The sequence below is a fragment of the Odontesthes bonariensis genome, chromosome 3, assembly GCF_027942865.1.
Source record: "Odontesthes bonariensis isolate fOdoBon6 chromosome 3, fOdoBon6.hap1, whole genome shotgun sequence".
Lineage (NCBI taxonomy): Eukaryota > Metazoa > Chordata > Actinopteri > Atheriniformes > Atherinopsidae > Odontesthes > Odontesthes bonariensis.
The window spans coordinates 3,252,487-3,266,190 of record NC_134508.1 but is presented as its reverse complement, the minus strand read 5'-3'; the positions used below and the strand labels follow the sequence as shown (position 1 = coordinate 3,266,190).

The window sequence follows — 13,704 nt, the reverse complement described above, 5'->3', positions numbered from 1 at the left end:
TTCAGACCAAACTCACAGCTTCCTCTGAGCGAGTCCAGCTGCAGGAGAGAGAAGTGGAAACTTCAAGCTGCTCACACTCCACACACTGAAGGTGAGTTTGACCAAAAACACCACAAACAGTCAGTTTGATGAAGTCAGTAGAGCTGGGAGGGGAGCCATGGCTGACTGTATTCTGTCTGCTGTTTTCAGCTTCACTCACAGACTAAATGGCTTCCAGATCAGAGGAAGATTTCTGCTGTTCGGTCTGTCATGACATCTACAGAGATCCTGTTGTTCTGTCATGTAGCCACAGCTTCTGTAGAGACTGTCTGAGGAGCTGGTGGAAGGACAAACCAGCACAAGAGTGTCCAGTTTGTAAGAGAAGATCTTCAAAGGAAAGCCCACCCTGGAACCTGGTGTAGAAGAATCTGTGTGAGTCCTTCGTACAGGACAGAGATCACAGAGCTTCAGAGGCTCTCTGCAGTCTGCACTCTGAGAAACTCAAACTCTTCTGTCTGGACCATCAGCAGCCGGTTTGTATCATCTGCAGAGATTCAGAAAAACACTCCAACCACAGATTCAGACCCATCGATGAAGCTGCACAGCAACACAAGAAGGAACTTCAGAAATCTCTGGAACCCTTAAAGGAGAAACTGGAGCTCCAGAAGAAAGTTACAGAGAAGTTTGATCAAACAGCAGAACACATTAAGGTCCAGGCCCGACACACAGAGAGGCAGATTAAGGAGCAGTTTAAGAAGCTTCGGCAGTTTTTAGCAGAGGAAGAGGAGGCCAGGCTGGCTGCACTGAGGGAGGAAGAGCAGCAGAAGAGTGGGATGATGAAGGAGAAGATGGAGGCTCTGAGCAGAGAGATGGCAGCTCTTTCAGACACAGTCAGAGCCACAGAGGAGGAGCTGAGAGCTGAAGGCGTCTCATTCCTGAACCACTACAAGGCTGCAGTGGAAAGAGTCCAGCGCTGCCCCCTGCTGGATGATCCACAGCTGCCTGCAGGAGCTCTGATAGACCAGGCCAAACACCTGGGCAACCTGGCCTTCAACATCTGGAACAAGATGAAGGACATGGTCCAATACACTCCTCTCATTATGGACCCAAACACTGCTGGTTCATATCTCATCCTGTCTGAGGATCTGACCGCTGTGAGTTTAGGAGAGGAACAGAACCTTCCTGATAATCCAGAGAGGTTCAGAAGATTGGATGTTCTGAGTTCTGAGGGCTTTAACTCAGGGACTCACAGCTGGGATGTCGAGGTTGGAGACAGTACAGCCTGGTTACTTGGTGTGAAAGCAGAATCTGCTGAGAGGAAGGGAGACATATTGCCTGGATTGTGGGTGATTTGGCTCTTAAAAGGTAAATACAAAGCATGGTCACCAGCAGCTAGAAACACTCTTCTGTCAGTACCAAAGAAGCTCCGGAGGATCAGAGTGAATCTGGACTGGAACAAAGGAAAGCTGACGTTCTCTGATCTTGATACAAACACACACATACACACCATCACACACACTTTCACTGAGAAGATGTTTCCACATATTTTAAGTGTGAATAAAGCTAAGATGTTACCTCTGAAGGTCTCAGTGACGGTGGAACAGATCTGATGTGTTCAGGATGAAGAACACAGTTCACATGAGACTTTATTGATCTGTGTGAAACTCAGTGTTTTCATCTTCAAACAGGAACATTTTAGATGTATTGATCTGATCTGTCAGCAGAGCTGCTGTTTGGCTTTAAACTCTGATCAGTTCAGTTTGATCAGCTTCATATCTGCTTAATAATCTGTACTGATGAAACGTCACATGAAGTCGATGACCTGAAGTTTAGTTTTGCTGTGGCAGCGGCTTCACCTTTAATTTCAGTTGCTGACATTTTCAAACGTGTTCGTTAATATGTTTAACATCCATGTTCTCAGCAGCGATCAATAATCTGTATTTTCACTGTGTTCCAGGTACATTTACATGTTTTTCTGCCTTTATAATGAGGGATGCTCTGATCGCTCAGCTGCTCATCATCAGATCAGACTGATCAGAGAAATATGATCATTTTAAATCAATTCAACTCTGATCACAGACATCTGAATAAAAAATGTATCTATAGATATAATATGGATCATATATGTGGAACAAACTCCCAGATAACTGCAGCTCTGCATCAACTCTTCTTCTTTTAAATCAAACATGAAGACTTTCCTGTTCGCTGCATTTAATGAGCAGGAATCATTTGGCCTGGAGGACTTTGATTGATAACTCGTAACCAAAGAACCTTTTTGTGATTTGTAATGGAAAATGAATTCTTCTATGCATTGTATTGAGTGTTACTGTGTATAACCTGCAGATGACCTTGTTGCCAGATCCCAACACATCCCGTTTTTCTCTTTCCTCCCGAGAACACGGTGTGCTGGTTGTATGATAAAGCTGCACTTTAAGCAGGATAGAAGGGAAGCTGGGACTTGCAGCTGTGTCTGTGTAACCTCGACTGTAGCTGGGGAGGAAAGGTAGATAAGAACGCTCAACTACACCCGAGGAGCGATGACGCAACAATGTGCATTATAACCGACTTGTTTTTGTCTCGGTGGTCAGAGCAGCTCTGTACTTCGTGCTGTGTTGTTCTCTCTTGCAAGATATTATTAAAAGCCTCTTATCTCCTCAGAAAATAACCGACTCTGAGCCTTACTAACATTTCCACCACAGACTCTCAACCGCTTTTGTTTAAGTTCAGCCTCCACATTCGTTTCTTTGCACATCTCCTTTGCAGTTGTCTGTGCATCAGAAAATCCAGTGGTTCTGCAGCAGGTGAGGGAATGGCTGGTTTTCTTTAGCAGGTTGGCAGCGACCTCTAGCTGCACGGAGGGTGATTGCATCAGTTTACTCACACGCTGGATCTTGCTCAGAATGTCATTCATGGCTGTACAAATATGAATGGATCATATCTACTCACCTAAAGACTGAGGTGCAACTCTCACCAAAGGGTCTACAGTTGACTCCCTCACCTCCAGGAGAGCCTCTCTGATTTGCCTCACTGCCTCAATGCTTTTTATGTCAGTGTCGAGGGTCCAATTCAGATCATTTGAGACTTTAGATCCCAGAAACCTGAATTTCCAGCAATTATTTATCAATTATTTGTATCATCTAGTCGTACTAACAGTGGTCCATAAAAATGAGGAAGAGTGTGAGCAGCCTGTGACAGCACAGTCCCTCCAAAAGTTAAAACACACACTGAGCTAACACACTACCTGGGCTGACTAAAAATAACTTGGGTCCTGCTGACCCCTCCCACAGATTAACAGGCAAATCGTCTGGAACTAGTTTAAATGGGGGCTGTTATCACACAGTGAAACTAAACGAGCAGCAAGCCTACTTAGCAGTCAAAGTGTCACGGTGGGGTTTAGGGAAGGACACGGATGCGGACTTAAGAAGAAAGGTAGGTTTATTAAGGCAAAAATAACAATAACAAAGTTCAAACTAAAAGCACTCTCAGCCTCAGGCACGCTCAGGCCGGGAGATTGGACCGAAAAACAAAAAGTTTTCAGTGCAATCTGTTGGTTTTCTTAGCTAGGAAATTGTTTTTGAATTGGCTCTATATGAACGAATTGGATTATTTTATGAATTATGATTATTATTAATTAATTGAATTCCAATTGGCTTGAATTGGACTTACTATCTAAGTGCCTTGAGATGACATTTGTTGTATTTGGCGCTATATAAATAAAAATGAATTGAATTGAAAACGAATTGAATTGAGACGGATTCAGAAAACATAACTGGGAAAAAACAAACAAGGCTTTCATGGCATGGAATAAATAAATACTTATTTTGGTCAGAACAGGTTGTGGCATGGCATGAAGGGCAGGTGACAAACACAAAGATCCAACGACAAAACAGGGGAGACTGGAAACTAAATAGAGGGCTGGGAGTGATTGGAGAGTGACTGCAGCTGGTGACAATGACTAACGGGTGCAGTGAATGAACTAATGATGTGAATGAACCAATGACCAGAGTGAGGGGGAAAAACAAATGACAAGACCGAAACTCAAAACCTGGACATGAACTGAACACCTAAAACTTAACACATGAGTCCCAAGGTGTGACAGAACCCCCCCCCCCCCCCCCCCCCAAGGGGTGGATCCCAGACAACCCTTAACAGTCCGAGGGTGGGAAGGAGGGGCTCAAAGCCGGTTAGGCGGGGGACCAGAAACGGGCATGTAGTACCGATGTTAAAATGGGCTTTGTTCTTAGACATTATGAATGAAATAAGGCTCAGTACTATTCCATTATGACCTAAAGTGATCCAGGAGTAGAAAGACAAAACAATTAGGAAAGCCTGGGAAAGCAAGGGCAGATTCACACACACACATTGTTTTGGGCTGATCCAGAGAATATGACGAAGCATGTTGAACCTACTCATGTCCAATCATACTCAGTCGAATGTGAGTCCAACATATGATATAAATACACATGATAACCGGAAATCAGGGCCAGTCTGACAGACTTCCTACGGGAGCTCTGTTCCACTGAGCCCAGCACTGATATGCTTTGACGTGTGACTACAAATAAACACTTAATTTTCACTTGAATTACTTCGGTCCGTTCTTAAGCCTCCTACTAAAAGAACCGTATCTAATAAATGGTGCCGTGACACGAGGTTCGAAGGCTAAAGGACCACCGTACCGTGCGAGGGAGGACGCCTCGAGGTGATAGGAGGGACAGCTTTTTTCAGACAATCAGGCGCCAAGATTAAGGTGAGCAGAACACCACTTAATGACTAAATGTGAAATTTCTGCATCTTGAATAACCTAAATGAAGTTGTCTGAATTAAGTTGTCCTCTGGTCATGGTAAATCCAAGTGTTACTGTCTGTTTGTATTGAATGGTATCACGTCCAGTATAACTACACATAGTTACATGCAGGGAAAGTAAATAAGTGTCCTGACAAGTGAATTCGAACGAAGTGACAAGATAAATTCATTTTATAAATGAATGTCCCAAGGGGGGAGCTTGTCTTCAAAATTGTGTTCCGTGCACTAATAGCTAGGTGTGGTCGACGTAGTTATAAAATCCCAAACTGAGTGGGTCTACTAGATAGATAAATAAAATTAGTGGAATTCCGACACGGAATGTTTCTCCTCTGACGAAAGTTAGGACGAGGGATTGAGACTTCCGGTGTGCGAAGTGGTCTATAATCCCGAGACAGAGTCGGTTTGACAGGAATAAATTTATACTGTAGGACCAGTGGCGGCTCCTCCATAGGGGCGATTTGTGCGACGCACTACCAAACACGGAGTTTTTTTTTTTTTTTTTTTAATCTAGTTGCTAAGGTGGGACTGATCTGCTGTAGGCAAACTGGTTGTAGATGTCATTGTCCAATCAGATTAAGGTCGCGCCTGGTGTTGCTACGCCCATTTTGTGCGATTTCTGTCAGGGTCGAATTTGCACCAGGAAGCTCCCATTGACATGAATGGGACCTCAGTTTTTTTCAAAAATCCTGCTCCCAATGCATTTTCTATGAGGGTTTATGTGCTCGCACAAACGACGCACAACGTGCTTTCGTCATATGTCTGTTGCGCGGGACCATGAACTTTCTACTTGTTGTTGTAACATTGTGGTTTTCAATAAAGAAAAAAAAAAAAAAAAAAAACATTCTATGAAGAAGATGGCGAGTGTCGAGTGCAACAATACGGTAGTGTTTCTGAAAGAAGTACCCTTTAGTCGTCGTACTAATGCGGAGAAGGAAGTTTGGAAGAATTTTGCGTGATTTTCGGGCTCAGGCAAAGATGAAACCCAGGGCTCCACCAACCCTGCTATTTTTCCAGGTAGTATTTGATGTAGCTAAATAACTTACCCTTTTGTGCTCAATCATTGACTTGTAATGATTTAAATCTTTTATATAATGTTGACAATAATAGCAGACTGTATAATGACACATTCATTGTTAATGGTGCAGTATTATATTTAAAAAAGAGAGAAATCTCACAAAAGTAAGCTGCACTTAACCATGTTTGACAACTGGTTATGCTTTTCTAAGTCATATTTTCCAAAACTTCAATAAACACTTGACTTGGATTTATACGCTGTCATTTTAATTACATTCTTTAGAATGAAAATTGAATGAATCTTATCATTAAGAGCTAATGTGTTTACTTATTTCATAGAATCCTGGAACAATATGAGGAAAATAAATAAATAATGGTTAAGGTGTAATATTAACTGATTGGCAAATTATGCAAAAAATAACAAAAAATAATTTAAAAATTATTACAATAAATTATGCTACCTAGACAAATATAGCTCAGTCCTATGGACTTTTATGGTACTTATGGACATAACGGGGGGGGGGGAATTGCAGAGTCTGCGTTGTGTTTATTTAAGGAAGACAAGGAGTTTCTGGACGATTGGACATTTTATTTCCTGTGTGGGAACATAACAGGTTTGCATCAGTGCAATCGGTTCAGCTTCGCACAGCACACTCTGATGCAGCTTTCACAGACTGGAAATTGCACTACCTAAAAAAAATGTCAGGAGCCGCCACTGTGTAGGACACAGGGTCAGATTTTTTCATTTTCATGCAACTGTGGGGTGGGGTGGCCGCTCGAAGAAATTTGACTGCGCCAGCAGATCTCGAGTGGTTTCTGTTCAATATTGGGGTTGGTATAGATAAAAAGTGGGGAGAACAAGTGGCTGCGCGTGCTATACGGGTCGCTTTGTTCGGGGAAAACAGTATTTTTATGGTGTGAATATGTCACAAAAAATTGAATGGAAGAAAATGGTCCCGAGGTGAGAATTAAAACGAGGGACAGATAAATTAGACTGGAGAAATGCAGAAAAAAGAGTGTGCGAGTTTGCTCCACTGAGGCTGAGTGTGTGTGTTCAAAATGTTTCCAAAACAAACGAGAGACTAAGAATCAAGCGCATGCATAATACAGAAGGAAAAAGTTGATATATGATATATTTGATCCCAAAGTTTATTGACCAAAGTTAATAATTTTTTTTCAGCATCAACGCACTAATAAGAGACCTGTATGGAAAAAATTAACAGATTTGGAAGCTTGACCTGAGGCCTGAGGTTACTAACTAAAGATCAGCTGTGCAGCAGCATTACAGGAAATAATGAATAATGAATAATGAAAAGCCTCAAACGCTTTTTGAGCCATAATATTCCCAATTTAATTGTACAGTTGTTCTCTTTGTCATAAATGCGCACACCCTAAGATTGTCTTTTCTCAACCCTGTTTTTTTTCTCTCATTCAGCCCTGAGAGTGAGAACAATCCAAACAGACTCTAAGTGATCATTGGCCTGAGTTTATAATGATATAATGATTATAATAGGGGTTTAATTTTGTACTAGAGCAAATAGTATTGATTCATCCATCTATTTTAAAATGCATATGATTAGGAAAGACACCAAAGTATGTAGATAAACTGAAAACAGCTTTACAATGAAAAAATCGCAGAGATGAGATAAGAAACGATAAATCCAGGAAGAACAGTGTTTGAGACATTCATACAAATTGTTGCTGAAATAGGATTTAACAGCTCTCTTAAAGAGCTAAAGTCAAATACACAAGCAGAGTGTTTAGGAGATTTGCTCCTTTAATTAAAATACAATCTGAAAAAATGTTCTACAAAGGGAAACTTTATGATTCCACCTGAAACAGGACTGAGATCAGACAGTCAGACCATACGACATAAGTTAAAAAACCAGGATTTAGGATTTAATATCACGGCCAGACGGTCAGATGTCAAACAATTTGATAACATATTAAAGTTATTGAGGCTTAGCCTTTATTCTTATTGTGAGATATTAACTTGACTTTAAAATTTTAGCTGCTCGGAATTTCCTGCCTCTTGTCACAAATTCAATAGTCAATAGTTATCAGCAATATTTAGATTCAAACTAAACCATTTGACTATTTAACTAAATCATTTAACTAGTTAACTGCAGCAGATCTATGAAACAATTAATATGCTCTTTTAACAAAGAAGCAAATAGGTTTAGAATAACAGAAAGACAGCTGCAGCAAAGATTGAGCCATAACAAGACAAGTCAAGGTTTGTTTTTATGGCACATTTAAAAACAGTGAGCAGAGACCAGCTTGGTGAGCCAAAACAAAATCTATGCAGACACAGACTTAACTTTGGCTGAAGCTATCCCTAGTATGCATTATATTATGCATTATTTAACCTACTATTTTATATGATATATAATATATGACCTATATATGAATGTTTTCAGGTTGTCCCATATGAGGCCTGGACGGGGAGAAAATACCCTGTCCATAGCTTTTTTGGGACACTATGAGGACTTGTGAGAATGTGGAAAAGGTTCGGTTGCCAGGGGACAGCCATGGTGAGTGGGGGCTGAGGAGATCCCAAAGGGGGAGTTCCCAAAGGGGGCACTAACGGCTTGGGGGACAAGGGCTACCTGAGGGGGGAGGAGAAGGACGCCAATAGGTGGCGTGATGGAAATTCAAACTGTGCTGAGTCAGTGCCTGTGGTTGAAAGAAAAAGGATATGAATGGGATGAATGAAATGTTCTGTAATTAGGTGTTTTGGGTCATCGGAAGACGTTCCATTAGAGATGACCAGAAAGTTTTAATCTACTACACTAAATCGATCAATCAATCAGACATTATTTATATAGCACTTCTCAATCCAAGAAGATATAGAACAAAGACCTTTCAGATCGAACGAAGCAGTGAAACCCAAGGCCACATACAGACACATGCACACTCACATATAAAGCCACGCACACACACACACACACCACACATACTGGATCCTCAAAGAAAAATAAAGGATGAATTAGGATAAATAAAGAAATAAAATTAACCTAGGCTTTTAATATCTGTATGGAAACATGTTAAGGATTATACCAACTGGGTTGATGTTGATCGTGATGATGTGTTCCCTAGATAATTTGAATTTTTTCACAGCAAAATAAGGAGATGGAACTGGATTACTCATTAAGGCTGCACAGCAGTTTGATGACTATACTAGTTCCTTAACGCAAGGGTTATACCAACTGGCCAGTTGTTTTGTTTTGGGTTATGTTTATTTTGTTATTTCTTTGATTTTCTTTTGTTTTGTTTATTTTGACTTTGGTTTTGTTTGGGGTCCATATGAAAAATAAATAAAGAATGAATTGGGCATTGAAATTGAACCTATCAAAGAGAGATACCCTAGTATAGAAATACAGTGCAAATGACATTTTGCACTACTGCGCTGCGAGATTTGCTAATATTATTCCACAGATTCAGAACCACTACAGGACGTACGGCCGGAGGACTCATAAGCTTGAGTTCTGGGAGGCCTTTCCCATCATGCCAAGATGATGGTGAAGAACTACACAACGAAATTATCCCAAAAGAAAATTAGTTAGGGAGGGGATGCTGAATATCCCTCAGGGAAGCGATGTACTGGTGACCTCTCCTTCCAAGATTAGTTCCGGATCAGAATGCTGAACAGACGTTCAGCCAAGAGGAAAACAGAGCACCGACAGGATTGGACCACAAGAGACCACACGACTCGTCATGTGGTCATCTAAGAAAGATATATAATTTAAAAGAAATGTTAATCATAATTGTTCAAGAGGCTAATATACTCATATAGTCGAGCCTTGGTTAAATTTATATGTGTTGTGTTCATTTTTAAAGTGTGTGGCTAATTCCTCTTAAAGGCTGATAATGAATAATTTTTAGAATGTAAATTGCCAGTGGGGTGACTCGGCTGTTTGGAGCGGGACCTTAGACTTTGAACGGTAATAAGTTGGTCGGTCGCTAAACGGAACGAGGGCCATAGGTGAATTTTTCCCGGTTCAGCCATCAGGTTTTCGCTCCTATTCGCTGCAAATGGTGGACGAGCCTGCTGGTAATGTTAATGGCCTTATGCAATGTTTTAGTGTCAGGAGAATAGAAATGATGTGAATTTTTTTGATTAATCAGTGTTGTGTTGTTATGGTACTTAAGGGGGAGCAAGGCCTTGCTAGCCACATAAGGTTTTAGGCCATAATGAACAAAGAGTCCACACAGACGATGGGTTCGGGGCCACATACACACAATACATATAGCAAATTATCATTTTCTACATATAATCTATTAAGAAATGTGCTCATTTGCGGAGTTATTATCAGTTGAGTGGGGAAGGTTTTAAACTTACTAGAAAAGAGTCTCTATTTCTAGAATCTTGATTATTACTCCTGATATAGAAGGTTTTGCTAACGCATCACAATTATTTTCTAAATGTGCTTATTTGCAGAGTTATAATCAGTGACTTATGAAGGTCTTAACCCTCTCGGAAAGAATTTCTGTTCCGAGTAAAATGATGGAATAGTCCTGACTTGAAAGTGTAGCTTAAGCATTAGAATTATGTTTACTATTTCCATGCCTGTGCAATGAAGATTTGCTTGCTGCTTTTAATTGCAAAGAAGACCAGCTTACACATGAGCTTACATAATGATATATGAAGTCACATCAAAAGGGGGATGACAGATATCTCCTAACTGGTTGTGCTACATCTTAAAAGGTAAGTGGCTCTTGCAGTTTGGGGGGTGACTGCTAAAGTCTTGCTACTGCTAATACAGATGTGACACAATACAGAATATTACATTCCTACCTCAGTTATTTAACTGAATTAGTTGAAATGATAAAATCACTTCAAAAGGGGGATTGTTAAAATTGGCTTTGTTCTTAGACATTATGAATGAAATAAGGCTCAGTACTTTTCCATTATGACCTAAAGTGATCCAGGAGTAGAAAGACAAAACAATTAGGAAAGCCTGGGAAAGCAAGGGCAGATTCACACACACACATTGTTTTGGGCTGATCCAGAGAATATGACGAAGCATGTTGAACCTACTCATGTCCAATCATACTCAGTCGAATGTGAGTCCAACCTATGATATAAATACACATGATAACAGGAAATCAGGGCCAGTCTGACAGACTTCCTGCGGGAGCTCTGTTCCACTGAGCCCAGCGCTGATATGCTTTGACGTGTGACTACAAATAAACACTTCATTTTCACTTGAATTACTTCGGTCCGTTCTTAAGCCTCCTACTAAAAGAACCGTATCTAATACCGGCTTCGGGCAGAAGAAGGCAGTGGTCTGGCGGACGCCAGGACCTCTGACGGCGTGACAGAAACAGGCAGTGGTCTGGCGGACGCCAGGACCTCTGACGTCGTGACAGGAACAGGCAGTAGTCTGGCGGATGCCCAGACCGCAGACAGCGTGGCACATGAGTCCCATGGCGTGACAGAACCCCCCCCCCCACCCCCTCAAAGGGTGGATCCCAGACAACCCTTAACAGTCCGAGGGTGGAAGGGAGGGGCTCGAAGCCGGTCAGGCGGGGGACCAGAAACAAGCATGTGGTACCGGCTTCGGGCAGCAGGAGGCAGTGGTCTGGCGGACGCCCAGACCTCTGATGGCGTGACAGGAAAAGGCAGTGGTCTGGCGGACTCTCAGACCTCTGACGGCGTGACAGGAACAGGCAGTGGTCTGGCGGATGCCCAGACCTCTGACGGCATGACAGGAACATGCAGTGGTCTGGCGGACGCCCAGACCTCTGACGGCGTGACAGGTACAGGCAGTGGTCTGGCGGACGCCCAGACCTCTGACGGCATGACAGGAACATGCAGTGGTCTGGCGGACGCCCAGACCTCTGAAGGCGTGACAGGAACAGGCAGTGGTCTGGTTGGCACCTAGACTTCCGTTGTGAATGAACCAATGACCAGAGTGAGGGGGAAAAACAAATGACAAGACTGAAACTCAAAACCTGGACATGAATTGAACACCTAAAACTTAACACATGAGTCCCATGGCGTGACAGAACCCCCCCCCCCACCCCCCTCAAGGTGTGGATCCCAGACAACCCTTAACAGTTCTTGGGTGGGAAGGAGGGGCTCGAAGCTGGTCATGCGGGGGACCATAAACGGGAATGTGGTACCGGCTTCGGGCAGCAGGAGGCAGTGGTCTGGCGGACGCCCAGACCTCTGACAGCGTGACAGGAACAGGCAGTGGTCTTGCGGACGCCCAGACCTCTGACGGCGTGGCTGGAACAGGCAGTGGTCTGGCGGACGCCCAGACAGCAGACGGCGTGGCAGGAACAGGCGGTGGTCTGGCGGACGCCCAGACCTCTGACAGCGTGACAGGAACAGTTAGTGGTCTTGCGGACGCCCAGACCTCTGACGGCGTGGCTAAAACAGGTAGTGGTCAGGCGGACGCCCAGACCTCTGACGGCGTGGCTGGAACAGGCAGTGGTCTGGCGGACGCCCAGACAGCAGACGGCGTGGCAGGAACAGGCAGTGGTCTGGCGGACGCCCAGACAGCAGACGGCGTGGCAGGAATAGACGGTAGTCTGGCGGATGCCCAGACCTCTGACGGCGTGACAGGAACAGGCAGTGGTCTGGCGGATGCCCAGACCTCTGACGGCGTGACAGGAACAGGCAGTGGTCTGGCGGACGCCCAGACCGCAGACGGTGTGGCAGGAATAGACGGTGGTCTGGCGGACGCCCAGACCTCTGACGGCGTGACAGGAATAGGCAGTGGTCTGGCGGACGCCCAGACCGCAGACGGCATGGCAGGAACAGGCGGTGGTCTGGCGGACGCCCATACTTGAGACGGCGTGGCAGGAGCAGGTGGAGGTCTGGCGGACGCCCAGACCGCAGACAGCGTGGCAGGAACAGGCGGTGGTCTGGCGGACACCCAGACCGCAGACGGCGTTTCAGGAACAGGCGGTGGTCTGGCGGACGCCCAGACCACAGACGGCGAGGCAGGAACAGGCGGTGGTCTGGTCGATGCCCAGACCCCCGATGACGTGGCAGCAGGCGGTGGTCTGGTTGGCACCCAGACTTCCGTTGTGAATGAACCAATGACCAGAGTGAGGGGGAAAAACAAATGACAAGACTGAAACTCAAAATCTAGACATGAACTGAACACCTAAAACTTAACACACGAGTCCCTGGGCGTGACAGAACACCCCCCCCCCCTCTCAAGGGGTGGATCCGAGACAACCCTTAACAGTCCGAGGGTGGGAGGGAGGGAGGGGCTCGAAGCCGGTCAGGCGGGGGACCAGAAACGGGCATGTGGTACCGGCTTCGGGCAGCAGGAGGCAGTGGTCTGGCGGACGCCCAGACCGCAGACGGCGTGGCTGGAACAGGCGGTGGTCTGGCGGACGCACAGACCGCAGACGGCGTGGCAGGAACAGGCGGTGGTCTGGCGGACGCCCATACTGCAGACGGCGTGGCAGGAGCAGGTGGAGGTCTGGTGGATGCCCGGACCCCCGATGACGTGGCAGCAGGCGGTGGTCTGGTTGGCACCCAGACCTCCGTCGGCGCGGTGGCAGGAGACAATGGTGTGGTTGGCACCCAGACCCCCGACGACTGGCAGCATGAGGCGGTGGTCTGTTGGACGCCCAGACTCCCGTCGGCGTGGCGGCAGGAGACGGAGCCGGAGACCGTCCAGCAGGTGGCTGGACGTCCGGCGAGGGGGGAGCCCCCCCTTTAAGGGTTGGATCCCAGACATCCCCATTGTTTGGGGGTGGGAGGGAGGGGCTCGGAAAAGTGAGTCCATGGGCCGGGGCCCCATTGGCTCGTAGTTCTTGTCAAGCCCTGTGGCCTCTGGGTCAGGCGCTGGGTCAGGCGCTGGGTCAGGCACTGGGTCAGGCGCATGGTCAGGTTTGTGGTCGGATTCTGGGACGGGTACATGGTCGGGTTCATGGTCGGGC

At 45.2% G+C, this 13,704-nt stretch overlaps 1 protein-coding gene and 1 pseudogene across 2 annotated transcripts in view; both read left to right on the top strand.

Annotated features, from left to right (window-relative positions):
• grm7 (glutamate metabotropic receptor 7) overlaps positions 1–13,704 on the top strand; it is a 344,389-nt gene that overhangs the window by 320,739 nt on the left and 9,946 nt on the right. The gene's annotated exons all lie outside the window — the stretch shown is intronic.
• On the top strand, positions 207–2,645 carry LOC142377669 (nuclear factor 7, ovary-like; annotated as a pseudogene).